The sequence below is a fragment of the Panthera leo genome, chromosome A2 (assembly GCF_018350215.1).
Source record: "Panthera leo isolate Ple1 chromosome A2, P.leo_Ple1_pat1.1, whole genome shotgun sequence".
NCBI classification, from domain to species: Eukaryota; Metazoa; Chordata; class Mammalia; order Carnivora; family Felidae; genus Panthera; species Panthera leo.
Genome location: NC_056680.1, coordinates 139,360,080 through 139,385,351, shown reverse-complemented (window position 1 = coordinate 139,385,351; position 25,272 = coordinate 139,360,080). Strand labels below are relative to the sequence as shown.

At 39.0% G+C, this 25,272-nt stretch overlaps 1 protein-coding gene across 1 annotated transcript in view; it reads left to right on the top strand.

Moving 5' to 3' along the window:
* The first annotated feature begins 6,457 nt into the window (after positions 1 to 6,457).
* SLC13A1 (solute carrier family 13 member 1) overlaps positions 6,458 to 25,272 on the top strand; it is a 233,938-nt gene continuing 215,123 nt past the window's right edge. Inside the window, exon 1 of the mRNA XM_042923367.1 lies at positions 6,458 to 6,663. The gene's annotated coding sequence lies outside the window, so the exon portion shown is untranslated. The remainder of the gene's footprint in view (positions 6,664 to 25,272) is intronic.

The window sequence follows — 25,272 nt, the reverse complement described above, 5'->3', positions numbered from 1 at the left end:
GCTTACATGTTTGGTACTTTATTATTTTGAACTCATACTTTGCTGCCTTAACCTAAGGAGGCATGGGTTAAGAAAAGGTTCCCCCAGAAAATATTTTCTACTGCTGGGACCCAGAGGGTACCATCAGTTGAGACTATGTGGTAGACAAGGGGATGAAGCATCAACATCCTTTAAGATCTTGTCGCTGCCCTGCAGACAGTGTGCTAAACAGAGAAAGAACTTCTAGCTCCTAGCCATATTAGTTGTGCTCAGCTGTATGAAGCCACGACACCTGAAATCACAAAGCAGGTATAATGGCCTGGTTATTATAGCTCACCTCTGGACACTCGGACAGCCAATACTCACTCCAAGTCACCCTGCTGGGTTGTCTGAGCTTTTTTTTCCCTCCTGCCCCATCCTGCTCCCTCTTCTGTCCCTTCGCAGGCATTGATCCTTAGTAAACCATTCTTCAGTCTCTTATCTCAGCCCTGGTTCTGAAGGATCCAACCTGCAAACCTTATTGGCATAGGTTTTTATGACCCTGCAATTAACGTATTCCCAGGCCCAAATGCAGGCAGGTCCGTGCTTGGGAATTCCAAGAGGAGACAATCATTATTACATTTTCCCCCCACTCTGAGCCATGGTGGACACAGAGAGATTTTAAGTTCCCTTTGAGATTTTGCCTCAAATAGGAAGATTTTCTTTTTATAAGTATGGCTCTTTGTGGGGATCTCAGGTTTATTTCCCTTTCTTCTCACTCGGTAGAGACCCAAGGCCTGAGTCGCTTCTCCCCCAGCCCCCCCAACCTGACATTTAACTCCTCAGACTGAAGGATCTCAGATCTTCAGTTCCCATTTGGCTGACTTTAATATTTGGAATTTTAAGTGGCCCAAAGGGAGAAGACTTCTCTCCATAGAGGACTTAGGTGGTTCTGTCAGATGCCTGGAGGAACTGCCAGTCAGGAGCACCTTAAACTGAATTTTCAGTTGGGATGTTGGGGCCTCACTGGAAATGTGAATTCCAGCCCCGAGTCCACATGAGTGTGAGCTTATGGTTTTGAATTTTCAGGAGGCAGTTCTTCTACCCAGCCCCTTTTACTAGCCAAGGCTGAGGTAGGTACGTTTTCTTACTTGCTGCCTTTGGGTTTCTGTTTGCTTGATTTTTAACTTTAGCCATTGAGAGTATTGACTTTGGTGGTACCATGTTTATCTGGTCTTTGCTGCAATTTCCCAAATGATGAGAGGGCTTGATTTTGTCTTCTCGCCTCATTATGTTCCATGAAACGAAAGACTGCCAGGGACTGACCCATGGCCTCAGAGAAACTGTAGTATTAGCACATGCTCAGCTCTTCAGATGTGTGCTTTTTTGTGGCTTTACGCTTCTGAACTTCTTTAACTTTCTCGTTGGCCAGGCTATGTATCAAAAGGGTATTTATTTATTTTAAAAAAGTTTTGTTTTAATTTTATTTGTTTTTGAGAGAGAGAGGAGGGGGCAGAGAGAGAGAGGGAGACACAGAATCTGAAGCAGACTCTAGGCTCTGAGCTGTCAGCACAGAGCCACACACGGGGCTCAAACCCACGAGCTGAGCGTGACATTATGACCTGAGCCGAAGTCAGACCCTGAACCGACTCAAGTCACCCAGGTGTCCCTCAAAAGGGTATTTAAAAGGGAAGATGTGTGTGTGTGTGTGTGTGTGTGTGTGTGTGTGTGTGTGTGTGTGTGTATTTGGTCTTTTTTTGTTATTGGGAATAGAAGTAAATGTTTTAGTTTTGAGCTAGTTTTAACTGAGTCATAAGTTTGAGAAGGAAGCATTAAAGGAAATAAATTCTAAAAGACATTGGTAGAGATTTGAAACTGTATTGACATTAAGGCCATCTTTTTTATAGAGCCGGCTTTGGCTAATCAGCTGTGCAAAAGGACATTCAAGGAGAAAAACACTGGCTCTGAGCCAAAAGGATAGGTATGCAAATGAAGTTCTGAGAAAAATACCAGAATTTTCTTAAGGAAAAAAAAAAAATCACCCATAACTCTGAGATGTGGTCCATCTTGAAGATCTGCTGCTCCAAACATCACTAAAAGCATCATGCTGGCATTAATGACTGAGGGAAGGTAAATGTCAGATTGTAGGGTAGCTGATGAGTGGAGAAAATCATCTTTCAAATGACAGATTTATAGCTCAGGGAGGTTAGATGGCTGGCAGATAGTCGCGAGGATTGTGGTGCTATCTTGTGGCTGCTTTGCTATAACAAGCAAACCTAGGAATGAAACAGGTTTGAATCAAACCAGATTTCTTTTTTCATTTTTTTAGAAAGAAAATATGCACAATGGATTTCCAACATAAATTGACAACATGAAAGTTTTAGTAAAAATCGAGGGCATACAGATCATGCATAGTGTTTGGAGTAGAGCTGCTAACACGTGTAAAACAATGAGAACTTTATTTTGTATGTACTGTACTGATTTGTGTTATCTCTAAACATAGTTATGGCAGCAGTTGGACAGAGTTTACTTCAAGAGATTTACCTTATGAAGACAACTAACAAATATTCTTTCAACTAGCAAATACTCTTACTCTCAGGATTCCATTCTGAGTGAACTCTGGGTTGATGATGAGAACCAGCCTTGGTTGACTCTGCTCTTTTTTTTTTTTTTTTTTTTTACTTTTTCCAATGCCATCTTGCTTCTCAGTCTTCCCATATGTCTCAGCAAGTGCTATAATAGGACTGATGGGTGATGTATGTGTGATATCTTGCCTAAAATTAAAGTCTAAAATATATTCTGAAAAAAGTAACAGTAACAACACTTTGGGCATATGCAAAGGTGACAGATGTTGTTAGGAGAAGGGCCATATTTTTCATGGATACGGAGCACCTTTCTCTGAGGCCAACATTATGTTCCTTCCCAACACCCATTTGTCAATGACTCCAAATGCTCCTTCTGTGACAGAATAACAGAAGCACTGATCCTTGAGGCTGTAATCACTCTTGCTGTAATTGCTTTTGTTATGTACACTTAGTACCATCCACAGTGTTTTCCTTCCTGATGGGTAAGAACTTTCACAGCCATGTAGAGCTTCTGCTCTGTGCTGCTTCCAGAATCTTGTTTATATGTGCTGAGTCCCTAATCTCCCGCTCCAAAATCACTGGGCTGAACAGGGAAGGGACTGGGTGACATAGGTCTTGAATTGGCCCTGACACAAAACATCTGAATTGGATTGAGTCCATTGTTGCAACCCTTCTCTAAGGATGAGAGGGCAGTTCTGATTAATTCTGAATCACTTCTTTAGTCTCACTGATTTCCTTGGAAGGATTTAAATTCCCTTATTTTTTCTACTCATTTCCCACATATTTTTAATTTTTTTTTAAAGGAAAGCTGATCTATACTGTATTTCAGACTCCATCCATTTGGCCACACTCACCAGGTGTCCCTTTGTAATGCACCCTGGAGAGATGTACCTTGCAGGCCAAGGCTTACTGCCCTCAAGATCTGCCCTCACCTTCCCTCCTGGCCACCAGACCAGTAGCTAAGTCCACCAAGTAAAGTCCTCTGGGCCTTCCAAGAAACACAGTCTGTTAAAAGTGTGAGAGACTTACATAATAGATCCAGTCTAACAAGCCCACTCCCCTGAATCTTTGACCCCTTTCCATGCTCTGCCAAGGCAGTTCTGGTATTGCTATTCATTTTATGGGAGCCAACCTTTTCCAAGTGTCTAAGAACCTTACCAGCCATGCTTCAGGACTGGCACTCTTGCCTAGACACTAGATTATGTCTCATAGGAAAGTGCCCCCATATTGATAAATTTTGCTTAGTTCAGGTTTACATTTTGCCACTCTTGTTTGGTCCAGCAACATTATCACCCTTCCCAAGTATACCTTCCTGGCTTTGGCTGGTCGAGTCAATGTCTTTTGTGCCTGAGTAAAATCTAAGTAAGATAAATAGTATAGAGAAGAGAAAAGAGCTATGGAAGAATCCAATGTCTGGTAGTTGCAGGAAGAGTCTAGTGTCATCATGATACAATGGGGAATTCTCAAATGTAAATCCCATCACAAACACTGTCCCACCTTGAGACCAGGGGGTAGGGCTTTTGTATCATTATCCAATCAATAGTTGGTTATTGGCAATGGGATAAATGGCATGAAGTTAGTTTCAATCCCAGGTACTCTTCCAGAAAAGATTGGAGGTGTAAACCATTAGCTAAAGCACTCCACAGCAGCTAGGGTTTGGGTGCATCGACCAAAGTAGGAAAAGAGATTGCAGGGGATCAGAGCAGGCCACCAACACAGCATGTTGTACAATTTATCAAAATGTTTGTTATGTTAATGTTCAGCTGAAAGATAATTTCCAAATTTTTACTAGTATTTCAACCAGAATGCATTATTCTCTTCTCTCCATGTTTACATGTTGCTTAACCCCTATTTGTAATTGCTTTAAAGTTTCTGAGATACAGTTAGTTGTTTATATAACTGTGTCCCAACTCAGTTGTAAATCTGGAGGAACAGTCAGTCATTCTAGACTTCACAGAGTGAACTTATACATTGTATCTAATACTTTTTAAAAAGATGTGTTTGGGGGCGCCTGGGTGGCTGTCGGTTAAGTGACCGACTTCAGCTCAGGTCATGATCTCACGGTTCGTGGATTTCAGCCCCGCGTTGGGTTTTGTGCTGACAGCTCAGAGCCTGGAGCCTGCTTCGGATTCTGTCTCCCTCTCTCTCTGCCCCTCCCTTGCTCATGCTCTGTCTCTCTCTCTCTCTCTCTCTCTCTCAAAAATAAATAAAATTTAAAAAAATAAAAAAAAATAAAAAGATGTGTTTGATGATCTGCATCAGAGTTGGCAGGAGAAAACCTATAGAGATTCCTTTTGTAAAGAAAAAATATTCTCAGTTTATCTTTTAAGTTAGTCTGCATCTTCACATGTTATATTTGCTTCATGGTTGTGTATGTCAGCAAAGATTTCAGAGATCCTTGGAATAAAATGGTTATATACATGTACAACCTGAGCAAATTCAGCTTTGTAATTGACTGAGATAATGATGGTATCCTTGGGAAAGGCTGTGGTCATGGACTCAGAAAAAATCCTTGAATAAGGATTATTAAAATAAATATGGACTTAAGTAAACTTTAGAGACACCCAGAGAGAAAAACAAAATGTACCTAGTGAATTTACTTCTCTAGTTAGCTCTAGTTGGGCAGAAAAAAAATACCTGCCACCCAAATATCATTAGAATAGAAAACAAACAGAAATAATGCTTTGGCAAGAAAACAAGCATGTTAAAGAGCTTTTCAAATTGTTAAAAGGTGGATGGGAAGAATATGAATTAAACCAGTTCTTTTCATAATTTAAGTCTTCAAGGCATGAGGTAAACACTTTCGATAGTTTGCTTTTTTTCATAGTTGTTTGCTTTTGCAACCTAATTAAAAATTATTCTTTGTACAAAGATTCTATCTCTGATGTTTAATCTACCCATTCAGACCAACACACTGAGGTACAAATTTAGTAGGCAACTTACCAAAAACCTGAAAAGTGGAACTGTTATTAAGGGCAAGGCTCTAAAAGGAGAGCTCATTCTTTGTATGCTACAGCAGATTCTCTCCTTGGTGCAACTCTATAACGTGCTGCAGATCTCCAATATCTTTGAGTCTTTTTTTTTTTTTAATTTTTTTTTTTTAACATTTATTTATTTTTGAGACAGAGACAGAGAGAGAGCATCAACAGGGGAGGGTCAGAGAAAGAGGGAAACACAGAATCTGAAACAGGCTCCAGGCTCTAAGCTGTCAGCACAGAGCCCGACGCGGGGCCCGAACCCACAGACCGTGAGATCACGACCTGAGCCGAAGTCGGACGCCCAACCGACTGAGCCACCCAGGCGCCCCTCTCTGAGTCTTTTTTTAAAAATTTTTAAAAATGTTTTACTCATTTTTGAGACAGAGAAAGACACAACGTGAGCAGGGGAGGGACACAGAGCGAGCGAGACACAGAATCCAAAGCAGGCTCCAGGCCCCGAGCAGTCAGCACAGAGCCGGACGCGGAGCTCGAACTCACACACCGCGAGATCATGACTTGAGCCGAAGTCGGATGCTCAGCGGACTGAGCCACCCAGGCGCCCCCGCCCTTTTTTTTTTTGGCTTTTCTAAAGTCAAGGAAATTTATTTCCTGAGGTCATGACACAGGAAGTAGACTCAGCCACAGGTGTGGAGGTCTCCTAGCGGAGGCCCGAGCCTTACGGACATGCTGGACGAGCCAGGACGCTTACGGGGAAAGGTCCAGTTACGTCGGCTAGTGCTCAGGACAGGGGAGAGCCGTCCCAGAGCAAAGGTGTCAGGGAGGTGCCGGCGCGCCCGGCTTCACTGCGAGACCTCGCGGAGGGGGAAGCGTCAACAATTTACGGAGGCTCCAGCCACCGGGTCAGATTGAGACAAACCGTGCGTGGTGGGGTTTGGGTCAGCAGGCCGGAGACGTTTCTGCTTTTTGATCATTATCGCCTGGGGCCCCATCGGGGTCGTGGAGGGCTGAGCCCCAAAGCTGGGAAATTCTTCAGAGCTGCTCATATCAAGAGACTTCTCGCTGCTGCTGGCGGTCCAGGGAGCGTTCCGTACCGCAAAGCCCTTGGATGGCGCCTTCGACTCCTCGGGGGCCGGTGGCTTCACGTACACCTGCAACGGCTCGCTGTCGACTACGTCAGCCAGGTATTCCTCGTCTAGGTTGAGAATGTGGTGGATGGCCCCCTCCACGTTCTCCGGGAGCCCCGTCACAGGGACGCACTTGGGGTCTGGGGCGAAGCGAAGGGCCACCGTGAATTCATCCGTTATTTTGAGGATGGCTTTTCCACGGGCACCGTGCCTTTGATTCTTGAACGGATTGGTTTGGAATAGGATCTACCCTCTAGAATCAAGGAGAAATGAAAAGAAGGGCCTATGTGCTGTATCTCTTATACCAAGATCAGTGCACTTGTTTGGCACGCAGTCAATATTTATTGCATAAGTAAATATTCTTGTTTTTATAACAATATCCATTTTATACATGGTTACCATATTGCTTAACATTTTATCTCAGTATGTTATTGAAGTTTCTAATTTAAATTATTTAAAATAGATACTAAGACATGGGGATTATCGACGATGGGAATAGTTTAGATTAAACATGCTTTGATTTAGCTGAGTGCATTAGAACAGATCTTTACAGGCGCATGAGTATTTTTCAGTGAAGACTAAATTAGGGATATCTGTTAATGATTCAGAAAATTAAAATGAAGTGTTTAGAGTCCGCATTTTGTCATATTTGGACTTTAATGCTCCGCATATTCTCAGATCTGCTGTAACCTGAGGATCTCAGGTTAACTCCTTGATGCTTATCCATGGAGATCCGAAACACCAGCTTCCTCTTCTTTCGGGAGGCCCAGATTTCCCCCAAGTTGTCCATGGGAGGCTGGCATGTGTCTCTAGGACTGAACTAAACTTCCCTATGTTGTGAATAATTGGAGGAAGCAAATTATACACAACTGAAGCAAGTTGCTGTATTTCTCTTTTCTTGGCATAGATTTAAATCATGATGGGACCATTTTGAATCCCTCCCTATCACTTTTCCCACTTTCTAAGCAGACGTCTTCTTCCAGCCTCCATTTATTATATGATTACTTTGTCAACATAAGGTGCTGCAATACATCTACTTTATAAATATATATGTAGATGTATTGCATACATGTACTTTAGAAATGTATATATAGATGTCAAATACTCAGAGGATTCTTTGTACCAAGGAAAACTGATACTTGGCCCGACAACTCCATTGCAAGATTGTTGACATACCAGTTGGCATTTAAGAGAGGTACCCAGAATCAACTTGCTTCCTTTGTGTTGGTCATGGGTGACCATGTAGCCTCAATTCAGTGCACATCCTTTAGGCTTAGTGGTTGAGGGACCAGCAGGCTGCCTGAGACTCTTGGCTCCTGGGTCAAAAAGCACCAGTGTTTTGGCAGAAAGGACATTTTCTAGCCACTAACTCCCCAGATGTTTATCTATTGATCAGCTTATGTTGTGTCTTTAACTTAGTCTCTCTTCACTCATGTGTCTCTGACTTAGTCTCTCCTCACTCATGGCCTTCTCTAGGCCACTGTTACAGCATGGATGTCTCTCACTGCTTGTTGGAATTTGGAAGGTAAATGTCTATCAACCTAAGTAGCTGAGGCAATAGTTTTCTTCTCTCAAAGATATGTAACCATATAACTGGAGCCTTAACTGTTTAATGTTAGAACAAAATAGATAAGAATGTCAGGAAGTGGGGTGGGGAACAGATACATGAACCTTGTAGAGGAGAGATCTAAAAGGAAGGTTTAAACTTTCACAAGTTTATCCTAAGCGTGTATAAATTAGCAATACGTATGTATGTGATTTGTTGAGTTCCTTCTTCTTACATACCAAGTAAGTACTTGTATACCCTTCCTAACTCTGTGAAATAGGGAGTATTATTACCTTGTTCAAAAGGTGAGAACTGTCTTCAGAGGTTAAATAACTTGCCAAGGTGATATGGCTAATAGGTAATGGAGCCATACTGGCTCCACCTACTCCCTCCAGATGTTAGCTCTGAACCCTTCTTCGGAGATGATGCATAGATTGTGTGACTGGAAGTACACTCCTGGGGCTGTGCGAATGGCACAATCACTCTGCTCTGTTGCCCTGGGCAAAGAGAAGGGTGGACTTAAAATTCTGGTTCCTTTGTTCTCTTTTGAATAGCCTCAGATTGTAAGTAGTCTCTATTTTTTATGCTCTAGGGCCCTTGAAGGAAAGGCAGCTCTAGGAAAGGGAAGATCATTTTTTTGTTGCTCCCGTGTAGAGTAAGTCTGGGTTTTATAGGGCAGTGCCAGATTGATTTATATTCTTTCTTGCAATGAAAAAAGACAATTTTTATTTAAAAAGGAAAGATTCTTGAAGGCGGTGGGAAATGAATAGGATTAAAAAAGGTTATATTTTTTTCTCTTTTGACATTTTCTGCTACATTGACATTTTGCTGTGGTGTTTGGTAGGGGGTGAGACCTTTTCTGTTTTGCTTTATTTATTTATGTGTGTCTTAAACAAATCAAACTCTTTGTTTCAAACTATTTCTATTGTTTTTCCTTTTTTGCTTTGTGGGAGCAAGTCTTTATAAGAAAATACTAACTTGCTTTTATTTGATTCAAGGTCAAAATACATTTGTTGAAAAAAAGATCTATATATTCTAGAAGAGAAATGAATGTTTCTCTGTTTTAAAGGATTTTAAATATTTAGCTTCTGAAAAAAATCACAATTATATGAACACTGGGGCACCTGGGTGTCTCAGTCAGTTAAGCATCTGACTTTGGCTCAGGTCCTGATTTCACGGTTCATGAGTTTGAGCCATGCATCAGGCTCTGCGCTGACAGTGCGGAGCCTGCTTGGGATTCTCTCTCTCTCCCGCTCCTTCTCTGGCCCTGCTCTGCTCTCTTGCATGTTCTCAATCTCTCTCTCTCTCTCTCTCTCTCTCTCTCTCTCTCTCTCTCTCTTCTCTCTCAAAGTAAATACATTTTAAAAACATATGAACACTAATGCCATGTTTATGCGGTACGTGCATTTTTGTTGAACTTGATTTTGATAGGCACGGTGGATAATTTAGGATACAATTCTCCTTTGGTATAAAGAGGTATCAATATAACATTTCATCAAGGAGCACAAGTGAAGGCTTCCCAGCTCACACTGTAAAGCTAGCATGCCACATTTTGGAGGGCTCTTACATTAGTAAGTTGGTCCTTATGAAGACCATTTGTGTGGTGGATAACTGCTTGACTACACAATTTTATTAGTTTAAGACTCAGAGAATTATAGAATTTCAAGAATTGAAATGACTACCGGTCATTTACCAGGCTTTAGCCTTCCTGTTTTGGTAGATATTTTTTGTTCTCTCTTCAAAAATCACATTATGCATATTACAATAAAGAAAATAACCTGTTCGCTCTTCCCCTCGTGTAAAGCCATTGGCACCTATTTCAGTTTCCTAGGCCTGCCATAACAAGGAACCAAGGTGGCTTCAAACAACAAAGATTTATTCTGTCACAGTTCAGGAAGCCAGAAGTCCAAAATCAAGGTGTCAGGTTACTTTCCTCTGAGACGGAATCTGTTTCACGTTCCTCTCCTCTCCTCTGGTGGTTCCCAGCAATCCTTGGTGTTCTTGCACTGTGGACACATAACTCCAGTCTCTGCCTCCGTCTTTACATGACATTCTCCCCTGTGGGTTTTTGTCCAAATTTCCCTCCTCTTATAAGGACACCAGGCATTGGATTAAGGTTCACCCTAATCCAGAATGACCTCATTTTAACTTGATTGTTAAGTACAAAGACACCATTTCCATATAAAGTCACACTCACAGGTACTGGGGTTAGGACATCAACATATCCTTTTGGGAGATACAGTTAGGCCTACACTGGCACCACCAGGACATATTAGACGTAGAAGTCCTGTACTAGGAGACAGAATCCATGCTTGAGTGAACAGTTAGTGAAACACTATTTATTCATTAGTTCCATTATTGCAAATCTTAAAGGACTGGTCAGAGTGTTTTATTTTCCTAGAATATTGACTTGAAATGAGTCGGCTACAGATCGGTGTATGAAAATCTCATATTGGCTTCATATTACTGATTTTTGCTATAAAGGATTTGAAAGCTGGTAATTTTCGTGGTCTTAGGAGTTTGTTAGGCATTAAGAAAATGAGTCAGGATGTATGTGTACCACTCTGTGTCCAGAGGAAGGATTCTGAACTTAGCACTTCCCACTCCTCAAATTTGCTTGAGGATATTGAAGGCTCGTCCCCGGAGCAAGAAGAAGAAACAGATTGGAGTGGGGACAGAGGCTAAGACTTGGCACTGAAGGTGTGGGTGACTTCTCTCTTGGGCTTGAGCAGCCTCACTCAGGAGTCTTATCTCTACATATAGTGACGTGCTGACCTGCCTGGGTGAGGACTTCTGCACATCATCAGCCGGCATACATTTAGGTGCCCAGGGGAATCTGGAGAGGTATACATGAAGAAGGAGGCCTGCATGTTAGGGTCTGCCTCTGGATAACAGAGCAAAGAGAACGGGGTGGGAGGATCCCACTGACCTGAGGGCTGGGCCAATAAAAGGCAGCCCAGAGGCTTCCCTGCAAGGAACTCACTGAGGAAGGATGAAAAATTCTGGAACAGGACCCTGTATGTCATGTGGGAATACTCATGGTCAGACATTGTGAAGCTATTGAGAAACCACAACTTGCTTGGTGAAGAGAAACATCTTTGAATTTTTCTACACACTTCAATTAAAACCTCCTTCTGATGTGCATTGGCCCGTGTGCCTGTATATTTGGGAATTGAGGACAGCTTGCTGGGCTCTCCAGTGGAGACATTTTCCCCAGGTGTCTGGGGGGAGGCTTTGAGCCAAGGAAAGTGTTTCACTCAAATGAAGTAGTCTGGGTCTTTTCAACGTAGGACAGATCAGGTATGAATGTTATTCTTTGAAAAGCCCTGAAATTGTACGCAAAACTTTCTGTAAATTTCCATGTACTTTGTGAGGATGAAGGTCCATAACTTTCAATGGAAAGCCTTCATGATGTAGAAAAGGCTAACCTTACCTCTTTCCAGTCTACTCTGAGTTGACTGAACACGATGAACTTTTGTCTCATTTAGGACTATTGTTCTACGTGGGATACTTTCCCTTCTCTTCCTGCCCTCCTTCCACACCCATCCTCACTCCTGCTGGACTCCTCCTCAGACTGCAAGTCTTAGCTTAAAGTTCATCTCTTTCTCTTTCCCATCTAAAGAACGTTGTCTCCTTGCCTATTATTCTCTCCTCAGCTCCTTATGTGTTTCCTCTAAAACATGCATCAAAACATACATAATTTGTTTATTTTTAATCTATTTTCCAAAGGTCAAGGATCTTGTCTGTCTTGTTTCTCTTCAAATCCCAAGTGCCTACCCCAGTGCCCAGATGTTCATAGTCATAGTGCAGAGTAAATGTTCAGGAAATATTTATTAAATACAAAATACTTAGAGAACACGTTCTAACCTCAGGTAAGAAACCGAAGAGCATTAGATTTATAGAATCATAATCCTTAAAGACAGTTCCAGATACTTGTTTTTTACACTACATTCATAATTATTTGTGCTGATGAAATCACCAGCTGTACCCATAATCAGAGCTTAATTTACCTTTGCAAAAGAAACAGAATTTCTTAAAGTTCCATTAAAAAAACCCCAAAAAACAGATATTAGCAACCAGTGAAGCAAACTCTAAACTGAAATGAAATTTAGAGAACATTTTCTTCAATCTAATATAAGTTGCAAAAAATAAAAGAGCCCGAATATTTCTTGTTACCAATGCCCACATTTCCGGGCATGTAAAAACATGATGTATTCTGTTACTCTTTTGTGTACCAATAATTTCAAACCTAATGCATAGCAACTCACAGAGCAGTGCACTCACAAAAAAGGGGGCTCAGGAAAGACTTATTTGGTGCCTAATTCTTTGACAGCTTTCTTTTTTTTTAACTTTTTTTTTTTTAACGTTTTTTTACTTATTTTTGAGATAGAGACAGAGCATGAACGAGGGAGGGTCAGAGAGAGAGGGAGACACAGAATCTGAAACAGGCTCCAGGCTCTGAGCTGTCAGCACAGAGCCCGACGCGGGGCTTGAACTCACGGACCGTGAGATCATGACCTGAGCCGAAGTCGGACGCTTACCCGACTGAGCCACCCAGGTACCCCTCTTTGACAGCTTTCAATGGCTAGGCCTTTCTGTGTCTGTTTTTATTTTTTTATAATTTTTAAATTATTATTATTATTATTTTTTTTTGAGAGACAGAATACGAGTGGGGAAGGGACAGAGAGAGAGACACACACACACACAGAATTTGAAGCAGGCTCCAGGCTCTGAGCTTCAGCACAGAGCCAGATGCGGGGCTTGAACCCATGAACCACAAGATCACGAACTGAACGGAAGTTGGACGCTTAACCAACTGAGCCACTCAGGTGCCCCTGTGTCGGTTTTTAAAAGAGAGATCTATACCTATAAATATTAGCCTCAGTTTCAATATAGTTCTAGTTTACTTTTAAATTTCCAAAGACAGTCCGATAGGATATGTGAATCTGTATCTTTGTACTTAAGTGACTTCATTTTTTAAAAAGTTCTTTAGCAGCCCTTTTCAGGACAGTATTGACAGTGAATGATTTAATTATTCATCCAGGACAATTCTTAAACTTAGGACAATGATGACTGATGTAACGGCACTTCAGCTTAAGGAACAGAAAACTTGCTTTCTACAGATTATTGTTCCTTCATATAAAAATATAATGCACATCAGAAGGGATTAAGTTAAAACTTGATTACCCACTGAATATTTTACAAAAAGATTTTTCCCCAGCCCATTGACTTAAGGAATGTCCTCATTTTTCAGACAAAGAGGTCTCAAATAATTGCACAATTTGCTTAGGTTATAGCTTTACTTGTAGACTTCTAGGTTCAATAAAATGTTATGTTAAAAGCAAGTTTTGTATTTATTTGTGACCTTTCTATAGACCTGTAAGGAAATACATTTAAAATTTTAAGATAGTATTCTTTTTCTAACAAAAGCACTGCACAATCACTGTAGAAAAACTTAAAAGTGAATAAAAAAATTCAGCATGCCCTAATAAAACTGTGATGAATATTCTTTTGATGAAATACTTTCATCCATTTTTGAATTATTTCCAGAATAAATTTTCTCTGTGTACAATTTTAAAGTATATTATACATGTTTGAAACTACTTACTGGTACTTGATTATTATTAATAAATCAAATGTAATTTTTCTTTAATACACAGTCTATACTATTAAGATAAGGAATAAAGCCAAACAAACTGAAAAAAATGAAAATGGCAACCTATTCCTAAAAATATTAACTAGGAAAAAATAAAATAGGCCAATTCAGTCCTTTAGGTCATGTTAACTTAATTACACTGTGATTACGTTCAAACTCCATGAGGGCAAAGATTTTTGTTAGTTTTGTTCACTGCTTAATTCTTATGCCCAAAACAGTACTTGCCATATATTAATACTAAAAATCATATGTAGGATGAGTTAATCAGGGCAATATGATAAAATTACGGTTTGTAGACAGTTTAAAGCCCCTTTCGGCAGTATAAATCTAAATAATCAAAACGGATTCATTTAGTACCTTTATGTTTGGAGCCCACAGATATTTGCCTCTACTTTACATATGAGGAAACCACAGCTCATATTGGTCTCTTTGGTTTTTCTTCCTCTAATAGTCCAGCAAAATTAAGAACTGAGCCACACAACAAGAAATGAATTACAAATCTATGATGTTTATTAGCTAAAGATATCTAAAATTGAGATCTATATCTTATACATGACTGATTAGAAAATCATTCTTTTTTTTTCTTTTTGGATTTTTAATTCCAGTAGAACTAACATACAGTGTTATATTAGTTTCAGGTGTACAATACAGTGATTCAACATTTCCATACACAGCCAGTGCTCATCTTGGCAAGTGCCCTCCTTAATCCCGATGACCTATTTTACGCATCCCCCCTCATACTTCCTCTCTGGTAACCGTCAGTTCGTTGTCTAGAGTTAAGAGTCAGCTTCGTAATTTATCTCATTCTCTGTTTCTTTTTCCTTTGCTCATTTGTTTTGTCTCTTACCGTCTTGAATTAGTATTTTTGTATTTTGGGGGTAGATACCCAGTAGCACGATTACTGGATCATATTTTTGACGTTTTGAGGAATCTCCATACCATTTTCCACAGTGGCTGCACCAGTTAGCCTTTCCAACAGTGCATGAGGGTTCCTTTTTCTCCGCATCGTCTCCAACACTTATTTGTTTCCAATTTTAGTCTATTCTGACAGGTATGAGGTAGTATCTCATTGTAGTTTTGATTTGCATTTCCCTGACGATGAGTGATGTTGAGCATCTTTTCATGTGTCTGTCTTTTGGATGTCTTCTTTGGAGAAATACCTGTTCATTGTCTTCTGCCCATTTTTTAATTGGATTATTTGTTTTTTGGGTATTGGGTTGTGTAAGTTCTTTATATATTTTGGCTACAAACCCCTTATCAGATATGTCATTTGCAAATATCTTCTCCCATTCAGTAGGTTGCCTTTTATTTTTGTTGATTATTTCCTTCGCTGTGCAGAAGCTTTTTATTTTGATACAGTCCCAATAGTTTATTTTTGCTCCTGTTTCCCTTGCCGCAGGAGTCATATCTAGAAAAATGTTGCTACAGCTGATGTCAGAGACATTACTGCCTGGTGCTCTTCTACTATTTTTATGGTTGCAGGTCTCACATTTAGGTCTTTAATCCATTTCGAGTTTATTTTTGTATATGGTGTAAGAAAATGGCCCATTTTCATTCTTTTGCATGTAGCTGACCAGTTTTCCCAACACCATTTGTTGAAGAGACTGTCTTTTTCCCATTGGATGTTCTTTCCTGCTTTGTCAAAGATTAGTTGACCATATAATTGTGGCTTTATTTCTGGGTTTTCTATTCTGTTCCATTAATTTATGTGTCTATTTTTGTGCCAATATCATACTGTTTTAATTACTACAGCTTTGTAATATAACTGGAAGTCTGGAATTGTGATACCTCCAGCTTTCCATTTCTTTTTCAAAATTGCTTTGGCTATTTGGGGTATTTTGTGGTTCCATATAAATTTTAGGATTGTTTATTCTAGTTCTGTGAAAAATGCTGTTGGTATTTGATAAGGATTGCATTAAATGTGTAGATTGCTCTGGGTATTATAGGCATTTTAACAATATTTGTTCTTCTAATCCATGAGCATGCAATGTCTTTCCATTTCTTTGTGTCATTTTCATTTTCTTTCTTCAATGTTTTATAGTTTTCAGAATACACATCTTTCACCTCTTTGGTTAGGTTAATTCCCAGGTGTCTTATTTTTGGTGCAATTGTAAATAGAATTGTTTCTAACATCCCTAATATCCCTTCCTGCTACTTCATTATTAGTGTATAGAAATGCAACAGATTTCTGGGGCACCTGGATGGCTCAGTTGGTTGAGTGTCTGACTTTGGCTCAGGTCATGATCTCACGGTCTGTGGGTTTGAGTCCCACATTGGTCTCTGTGCTGAAAGCTCAGAACTTGGAGACTGCTTCAGATTCTGTGTCTCCCTCTCTCTCTCTGCCTCTCCCCCACTCATGCTCTGTCTCTCTCCATCTCTCAAAAATGAATAGACATTTAAAAAGTTTTACAAAAAAAGAAATGCAACAGATTTCTGCACATTGATTTTGTATCCTATGACTTTACTGAATTCACTTTCAGTTCTCAGTTTTTGGTGGAGTCTTTGGGTTTTTTATATATAGTATCATGTCATCTGCAGAGAGTGAAAGTTTTATTCCTTACCAATTTGGATGCCATTTATTTTTATTTATTTATTTATTTATTTATTTATTTATTTATTTATTTATTTATTTATTTTCTGATTGCTGTGGCTAGGACTTGTTGAATAAAAGTGGTAAGAGTGGACATCCTTGTCTTTTTCCTGACCTTTGGGGAAAGCTCTCACTTTTTGCCCATTGAGTATGTTGTTCACTGTGATTTTTCATATATGGCCTTTATTATGTTGAGTTGTAGTTGTGTTACCGCTAAACCTACTTTGCTGAGGGCTTTTATCATGAATGGTTATTTTATTTTGTCAAATACTTTTTCGGTGTCTGTTGAAATGATCATATGGTTTTTATCCTTTCTTATTGATGTGATTTATTATGTTGATTGACTTGTGAATATTGAGCCACTCTTGCATCCTGGAAATAAATCTCACTTGATCATGGTGAATTATTTTTTTAAATCTATTATTGGATTCAGTGTGCTAATATTTTGTTGAGGATTTTTACATCCTTGTTCATCAGAGATATTGGCCTATATTTCTCCTTTTTTGTAGTGTCATAATCTGGTTTTGGTATCAGGGTGATACTGACCTCTTAGAATAAATTGGGAAGTTTTCCTTCTATTTTTTTTTTTTTTTTTGGAATAGTTTGAGAAAAATAGATATTAACTCTTCTTTAAGAAGAATTTAAGAGTTAAGTTTTGTAGAATTCACCTGTGTAGTCATCTGATCCTGGACTTTTGTTTCTTGGAAGTTTTTGATTACTCTTCAGTCTTCTTGCTGGTAATTGGTCTGTTCCAATTTCCTATTTCTTCCTGCTTCACTTTGGGAGGTTATATGTTTTTAGGAATGTATCCATTTATTCTAGTTTGTCCAATTTGTTGGCATATAGTTTTTCAAAACATTCTCTCAATTGTTGGTATTTCTGTGGTGTTGATTTTTGTTTCTCCTCTTTCATTAGTGATTTTGTTGATTTGAGTCCTCTCTCTGTGTGTGTCTCTCTCTTTTGATGAGTCTGGCTAGAGGTTTATCAATTTTTTTTACTTTTTTCAAAGAACTAGCTCCTCATTTCATTGATCTATTACATTTTTTAAAGTTCTCATATTATTTATATCTGCTCTAATCTTTATTATTTCCTTTTTTCTGCTGGTTTGGGGTTTCGTTTGTTGTTCTTTTTCTAGCTTTTGTAGGTGCAAAGTTAGGTTGCTTATTTGAGAATTTTCTTGCTTCTTGAGATAGGTCTGTATTGCTATAAATTTCTTCTATGAATCACTTTGCTGCATCCCAAAGATTTTGGACCATTGTGTTTTCATTTTTGTTTGTTTCCATGTACGTTTCGATTTCTTGGTTGCCCTGTTCATTGTTTAGTAGAATGTTAATTAACCTCCATGTATTTGTGGTTTTTCCAGATTTTTTTTCTTGTGGTTGATTTCTAGTTCCATAGCATTGTGGTCAGAGAAGATGCATGGTATGAGTTCAATCTTTTTGAATTTGTTGAGGCTTGTTCTGTGGCCTTATATGTGATCTCTTCTGGAGAATGTTCTATGTGTACTTGAAATGAATGTGTATTCTGCTCTTTTAGGACAGAATGTTCTGAATATATCTGTTAAATCCATCTGGTCCAGTGTGTCATTCAAAGCCATTGTTTCCTTGTTGATTTTATGTTTGAATGATCTGCCCATCAATGTAAGTGGGGTGTTAAAGTCTCCTACAATTATTCTATTACCATCAATTAGTTCCTTTATGTTTATTATTAACTGTTTTATGTTTTTGGATGATCATATGTTGGGTGCATAAATATTTACAATTGTTATGTCGTCTTGGTGGATTGCCCCCTTTATTATAATATAGTGTCCTTCTTTGTTTTAAAGTCTATGTTGTCTGATACAGGTATTGCTACTCTGGCTTTCTTTTGACATCCATTTGCATGATAAGTGTTTCTTCATCCACTCGCTTTCAATCTGCAGGTGTCTTTAGGTCTGAAATGAATCTTTTGTAGGCAACATATGGATGGGTCTTATTTTTTTTATCCATTCTGTAACCCTGTCTTTTGATTGGAACATTTAGACCATTTATATTAAAAGTAATTATTGATAGATATGTACTGCCATTTTATTATTTGTTTTGTCGTTGTTTTTTGTAGTTTTTCTCTGATCCTTTCTTCTCTTTCTTTCATGGTTTGCTGGTTTTCTTAGTGATATACTTGGATTCCTTTTTTTTTAATTCTTTGCATGTCTATCAGTGGTATTTGATTTGTATATATTTATATATCATTGGGTCTGTACGTAACATTTTCTGTATATAGCAGTCTGTATTAAGTTGATGATTGCTTAAGTTCAAACCCATTTACTTTTCGCCCCCACTGTGTTTTAGGTATATGGTACCACATTTTACATCCTTTTATTTTGTGAATTTCTTGACTGATTTTTTTTCCACAAATACTTATTTTTACTGCTTTTGTGCTTCCTACTTTTCATAGTCTCACTTACGGACTTTGTTTTTCACCCCAGGAGTCCCCTTTAATATTTCTTGTAAGGCTGCTTTAGTGGTTGGTCATGAACTCTTTTAGTTTTTGTTTATCTGAGCAACTCAGTTTATCTCTCCTTCAGTTCTGAATAGTAGCCTTACTGGATAAAGTATTTTTGGCTTTAGGTTTTTCCCTTTCAGCACTTTAAATATATCATACCTCCTTTCTGGCCTGAAAAGTTTCTGCTGAAAAATCCTGATAGCTTTATGGGCTTTCCTTTGTATGTAACTCTCTTCTTCTTTTCTATTTAATTTTTTTTCTTTATCACTACTTTTTGCCATTTTACTTCACTGTGTGTCTTGGTTGTAAGACACTGTGTGTCTTAGCCCTCCGTTGGTTGATTTTGTTGGAAGATCTCTGTGCTTCTTGGATCTGGATATCGGTTTCCTTCCTCAGATTAGGGAAGTTTTCAACTATTATTTCACCAGATAAATTTTCTGCTGCTTCTTCTCTCTCTTCTCCTTCTGGGATCCCTATAATGCAAATGTTATTATGCTTAATGGAGTCACTTAATTCCCTAAGTTTGTTCTTGTTCTGCATAATTATTTTTTCTTTCATTTGTTCAGCTTGATTACTTTCCACGACTGTCTTCTAGTTCATTAATTCATTCCTTTGCTTCTTCCAGTCTGCTATTTATTCCATCAAGCGTATTTTTTTAAGTTTATTTATTTATTTTTGAGAGAGAGAAAAAGCATGAGGAGGAGAGGGGCAGAGAGAGAGAGAGGGAAAGAGGGAATCCCAAGCAGGCTCTACACTGTCGGCGCAGAGCTTGACACGAGGCTTGATTCCATGAACCGTGATATCATGACCTGAGCTAAAATCAAGGGTCAGATGCTTAACTGACTGAGCCACCCAGATGCCCCTCTATCAAGTGTATTTTAAATTTCATTTATTGTGTTCTGCTTCTCTGGTTAGTTCTTTGTTTTCTCTCTCTTTCTTGACATCTCACTGATGTCCTCCACTCTTTTCTCAAGTCCAGTGAGTATCTTTATGATTAATCCTTTAAATTCTCTATCAGACATGTTAATAATCTCCATTTTGCTTAGATCTCATGGTGTGGTTTTGTCCTCTTCTTTCATTTGTGACATATTCCTTTGCCTCCTCATTTTGCCTGCTTCTCTGTGTCTGTTTCTCTGGGTTAGGAAAGTCAGCTAAATCTCTTGCTTTTGAAAGTAGTAGGGTGGGAGGTGCACTTTTACCTAGGTGGCACCGGTTCTTCTCCACAGGAGATGAACAGCCTTCATGGAGACCTGGACTGGCCTGACTGTCCACAAAACACACATGGGCTGGGATGCAGTTGTAACAAGGTACAGGTAGTGTTGGCAAGGTTTGCGCAGGTCTTCTGGGGGAGAGGTTCTGGGGGAGAGGTTCTGCAGCACCAGGACTGAAGCAGGCCTGGCTGGAGGGGGTGGGGCACAGGGTAAGTAAGTTAGATAGTGAATGCTAGTGCTGCTAGTGCTGCTGGTTCTCCAGGTGATTCTGTGTTTATGATGGGGGACAGCGGAGGAAGATGGCACCCATCAACTCCCCTGTTCCTGGAGAAGTCCCTCAGCAAACTGAGATCAGCAACTAAGTCTCCCTGTTGCAAGCCCCCGGGACCCTAAGCCACTATTCCCAAGCTGCATCTCCACAGCCATCTGTTGCATGTCCCTTCGAGGGCAGGAGCTCAGCCCCCTTTTGCCCTTCCCTCAATCTACCAGAGCTGAGCCTACTGACCTTCAGAGTTCTAGGCTCTAAGTCAGGTGATTGCAAGCACCCATGGAATTTGGCCCCTCTGATTCTCAAAGCCAAATGCCACAGGGATTTCTACTTCCCCATAGGCTCCCTGGTATGCTAGTCTGTTTCTTGCCCCTCTCCATGCCTGTAGCTCTGGCTGTCAGACACATGGGGTTTGGGACTCCCACTGAGTCCTTGCCCTTTCTACCCTTTTCCATGTGGCCTCTTCTCTACATTTAGTTGTGGAGTTTGTTCAGCTAGTCTTTGGGTCCTTTTCTGGGTTATTTGCTCTGATGAGAGCAAATATCTAGTATCCATGGGATGAGATGAGTTTAGGGTCCTCCTACTCTACCATCTTCCCCAGAAGTTGGAAAATAATTCTTAAAACAATTTAGAGAAACTCACTGAAGCTCTTGATGTGTAATATTACTTTTGGACCTGATTGTTGTGCACTCTGGGTTAATTTGCTAATTAGCTAATTTAACTACATTCTCGTTTAGTTTTTTCATCTAGTAGCCTTAGTGTTTGTTTACATTTTCTGATTAGGTTGGGTGAAGATAATTGTTAATAATATCTCCCTTGTGATCAACTTGAAATGAATGTAAACCACTTGGAAAATCCCTTTTCAGAACTTGTTGAACCCAAAGTTCTTTGTCCTGTAGCAGACAATCTCTGTTAAATTTCCCAAAGTCTTATCTTGTGCATCTTCAGCCAAGCCTGATGACTCGAGTTCAGTCTCTATGCAGACTTCCACTTGTCCTCCATCATTATAACTCCTTTCCCTCTAAATTCTAAACTCTTTTTTAAAATATAATTTACTGTCAAATTGGTTTCCATAGTAAATTCTAAACTCTTTAGCAACTTGGAAATCCAATTTTTGCTGCCTTTTCCTCTGTTACTCCTCTAAGCTTCCACTCCTTGAGTCAGAGTAGAAAAATACCTCTAGGCAGAATCCCAGGGCTATCATGAGACTCACATTACAAGTTTTTCTTCTCTGGAGAATCATAGTTTTGTACTGCCTGTTGTTCAATACCTGAAAACAGTTACCACATCTATTTGGCAAGTTGTGAAGTTTTTTACAGCACAAATGACAAACCTGCTTATACTGCTTGCTCTGTCAGGTCCAGAAACAGACATCTTATTTACTTTTTGTTATGCTTTTTTCATCGTGTTCTTCTTTTTTTCTTTCCTGACTGAATACACTTATTTATTTTGGTTGAATACATTTATTTCATTCTTTTTTTTTTTTTTTTTGGTGTGATTTGAAATCAACACTCTATTTCCATTAAATAGTGGTCATTTAAAAAAATATATATTTGCCTAATATTTGAACCTTTATTTTTGTAACAACATCAATAATTAATGAATATATTTAAGATTGCTCCCTCTAAGAATGTGATTGTGAAAATTGAGGCATAAATATTGGAAAAGAAACTTCTGAGTCACAATTTAGAATGCTATTATTTATACCTAGGAAATCTAACAGAATAAAGTAATTTATTATATCTAATAAGATAACTTAATAAGCTGGCTACAAAATTAAGAGTCTTTCTGTATACTAAGACGTGTATTGGCCCCTGGCAGAGGAACAGCAGCAGCCCTAGGTAGACTTCCTTGGTTCCCCTCAACTTTGACAAAGGCTGTCGGGATAATTGAAGTTCTCCAGAGGGAGGTGAAACCCCACCAGGATGAATAGCCTGAGGTTAGGATTGTAATCCGGATAGCTCAAATTGATGAACAAAAGGGAACTGCTGCTGCTGTGCATAAAATACAGTAGGCTGGCATCTATGTGGAAAATGCTTTCTTTGATATCATACTGCTTCTGATTCCCCCTGCCCCCCTTTGGAGGTGTGTATATGTGTTTAAAAAAAGTTTCCTGTTGATTTTCCTGGAAGGATAAGAAAGATTATCTTAACACTGGTAGAGAAATCTTGGAAGATGCTAAGGCTTGGAGAGATAAAGGTTAACCAAGATTCTTCTACTGTCTTGAGGGCTACTCGCTAGCCTTCAAGATGTGATTCCAAATTGAATAACTAAATCTTTGGGGAAAGTGTCATCGTCATTATGTCCTATGAATCATATCGGTAAGAGAAGGGAAATGGTTCCTTAGAAGAAACATCTGTGAACAGGAAAGCGTGATGTTTTTCTAAAGGGTGGTAGACACTGGCTCTGTGAAAGTATAAAGAAGAGATACTTTTTAAGGAGAGGGAAAAAAGGCAGCTGTCAACTCAGAGAAGCAAGGATAACAAATGAGCTGTCACTACAGAGAGGTGATCTCTGGGGGAAAAAAAAATGACTTTCTTTTTCCTAGGACTGTGGGCAGCCTTTTATGTACCGTGTAATTTAAATTTTGTCTCCAGTGTTCCAATTTCTTTATTCTACCCTTCTTGTTTCTGGCATACTTCTGTAGCCTGTGCATTAGCACTGCGAGCAGTTAACCTAATGAGGAGTTAAGGAAAGTGCAGTCTTACCCAGCTTGTGGCATTAAAATTGCATCAAGAAGGACAGTAGGTCTCAGTGAAGCAAGGGAAGCCCAGAACAGCAGCACTCTAGCCCAGAGTGCTAAGAGGATGACTTAGGGGAGGGCATTGAGACAACTCCCTACCCATTTGTCGAATGCACCAGAGAAAGGCAACACTTGATCCAGGGAAGGCTAACAATTGGGTTATATAACAATTTAAATAAGTTCATGAATATCTTCTTCTTTAATGTAATTTTAACTTCCAAATGCTGTAAGATGCATATTAACATCATTAACGACAGCAATAATAGATAATATTTACTGAGTGTTTGCTATTTCTATACTTTGTGTTGTACTTGAGTTATCTCATGTAATCCTCGAAAATGATTTATGAGGAAGATACTACCATTTTCTCAGATGAGGAAATAGAGTTTTGATGAGATTAAGTGAGATTAAGTAACTTTGGTCATGCTTACGCATCTAGTTAATGAAGTAGCCAGCATTCAAATTCAAGTACCTGATTTTAGACCCTACCTTTTTATATACTCCGAATAAGCCAAATATAGTGAGTACCGATATATAGAATAAATAATACAGCCTACAGCACAATCCCATGGATAGACATCAGTACTTCCAGAAGTGATCTCGCACACTGGAATTTTATATCCTCATGAAGTAAGTAGAGAGAGTGTTTTCTGGAGGTAAGGTGAGCTGGGCATTCTGTTTTCTGTCTGCTAAAACAATAGGAATTCCTTTCTTCCCGTCAAAAATATTAAGTAAGTCAAGGCCATCTATGAGCATAGCATACTGGGCATATAAGGTCTGGAAAATAAACACCTGCTGTACCGGGACTAAGGCCATCTAATGGTTTTTACCCAAACAACTCAAGGGAGGATATCTCCTCAAGTGTGTTTTTGAAGTACATGGTGTTTTATGAAAAAAATGAAGATAATAAATGCTGCATATTAAAATGTTTGTGACAGGTGCATTTAAAGTCTTCTCTGACCTCCTGCCCCTAAGTGTGTTCACATGAAAACTTCCTTGAATAAATACTTAGTCTGGAGGCTATTCTGGAAAGCAGAGGTCTCTGATACACTTGGTAACTATAGTTACAGTTGTCTCTTCTTTTCCTGGAATGTAAAATAATATATCATCATCTCAGAAGTCATTTTGAAAGCCTTAATGAGATAAACACTCATTTTTCCTTGCAATATTCTTATTGTTGAGTGCTAGTCATAATTTCCTTCTCTTAATGATAAAAATGATGTCTAGCCATAAAGCAGAAGCAAGATGTGAATGCTAATGTCTTACAACTTGAAGAACAAATCTATTAATTAAAAAAGTATTCCAAGGAAAGTGTTTTTCTTGTCATTATTAAAACAAAATAACTAATTTATTTAATTAATGATTATTCTGGATAATGATTATATTGAGTTTTAATTGGCTAATCCATACAAACTTGGCAAAACGTTAATACAAAACTGATTTTTTAAAATGTTCACCAAAAATTGAAGTGTTCCTCTCAGCTTGGAAAAGCAATTGTAACACATGGAAGAAATGGGAAATTAATCCAGTGGCTTGGTAATGTGAATCATTCCCCTACTCCCTGATGTCTCTTGTGTCTTGTGGGAAGGGACTCTCCTCCAGGGGCTCCGAAGGAAAAAGGTTAACAAAACTTGTCTCTTCAGTTCTTATTCATGAGAAGGCATTTAGGAGGATATTTTAAATTTTATTTCCTCAGTTATACTAAAAGGCGTATCTATAGTAAAATAGAAACACTTTAATAAATATCCTTCAGGATAGATTTGCCAATCTTTCCTGTTATGTCCAAGGTATGGTGTTTCCCCCACAAAGAAATAGAGTACTTGATATGCCAGGCAGAATTCTTTTCCTACTTAGTTTCTACACCCATTGCTGAGGTCTGTGACTTGAGCTCAACTTGGGCTGGGAAACTGACTTGTGTGGGTCCTGGATGCTGTCCCTACCTTTTTATCCTGTTGTGAACATGATGGGTAACAAGAAAACACACTGGCAAAGGCGTAGGGAATGATTTTGGCTGCAAATTTTTATTTCCTAAGTAAAATTTTGTTACTCTGTTCGCTTGTACCTCACCTTCAGAATTTATTTCCTTATGAATTCTGAGCCTTCTTACCACTGTAGGAGAGCCCCAAGTCCAAACATTAAAGAGACCATGACTGTCATCACTACTCCTTATT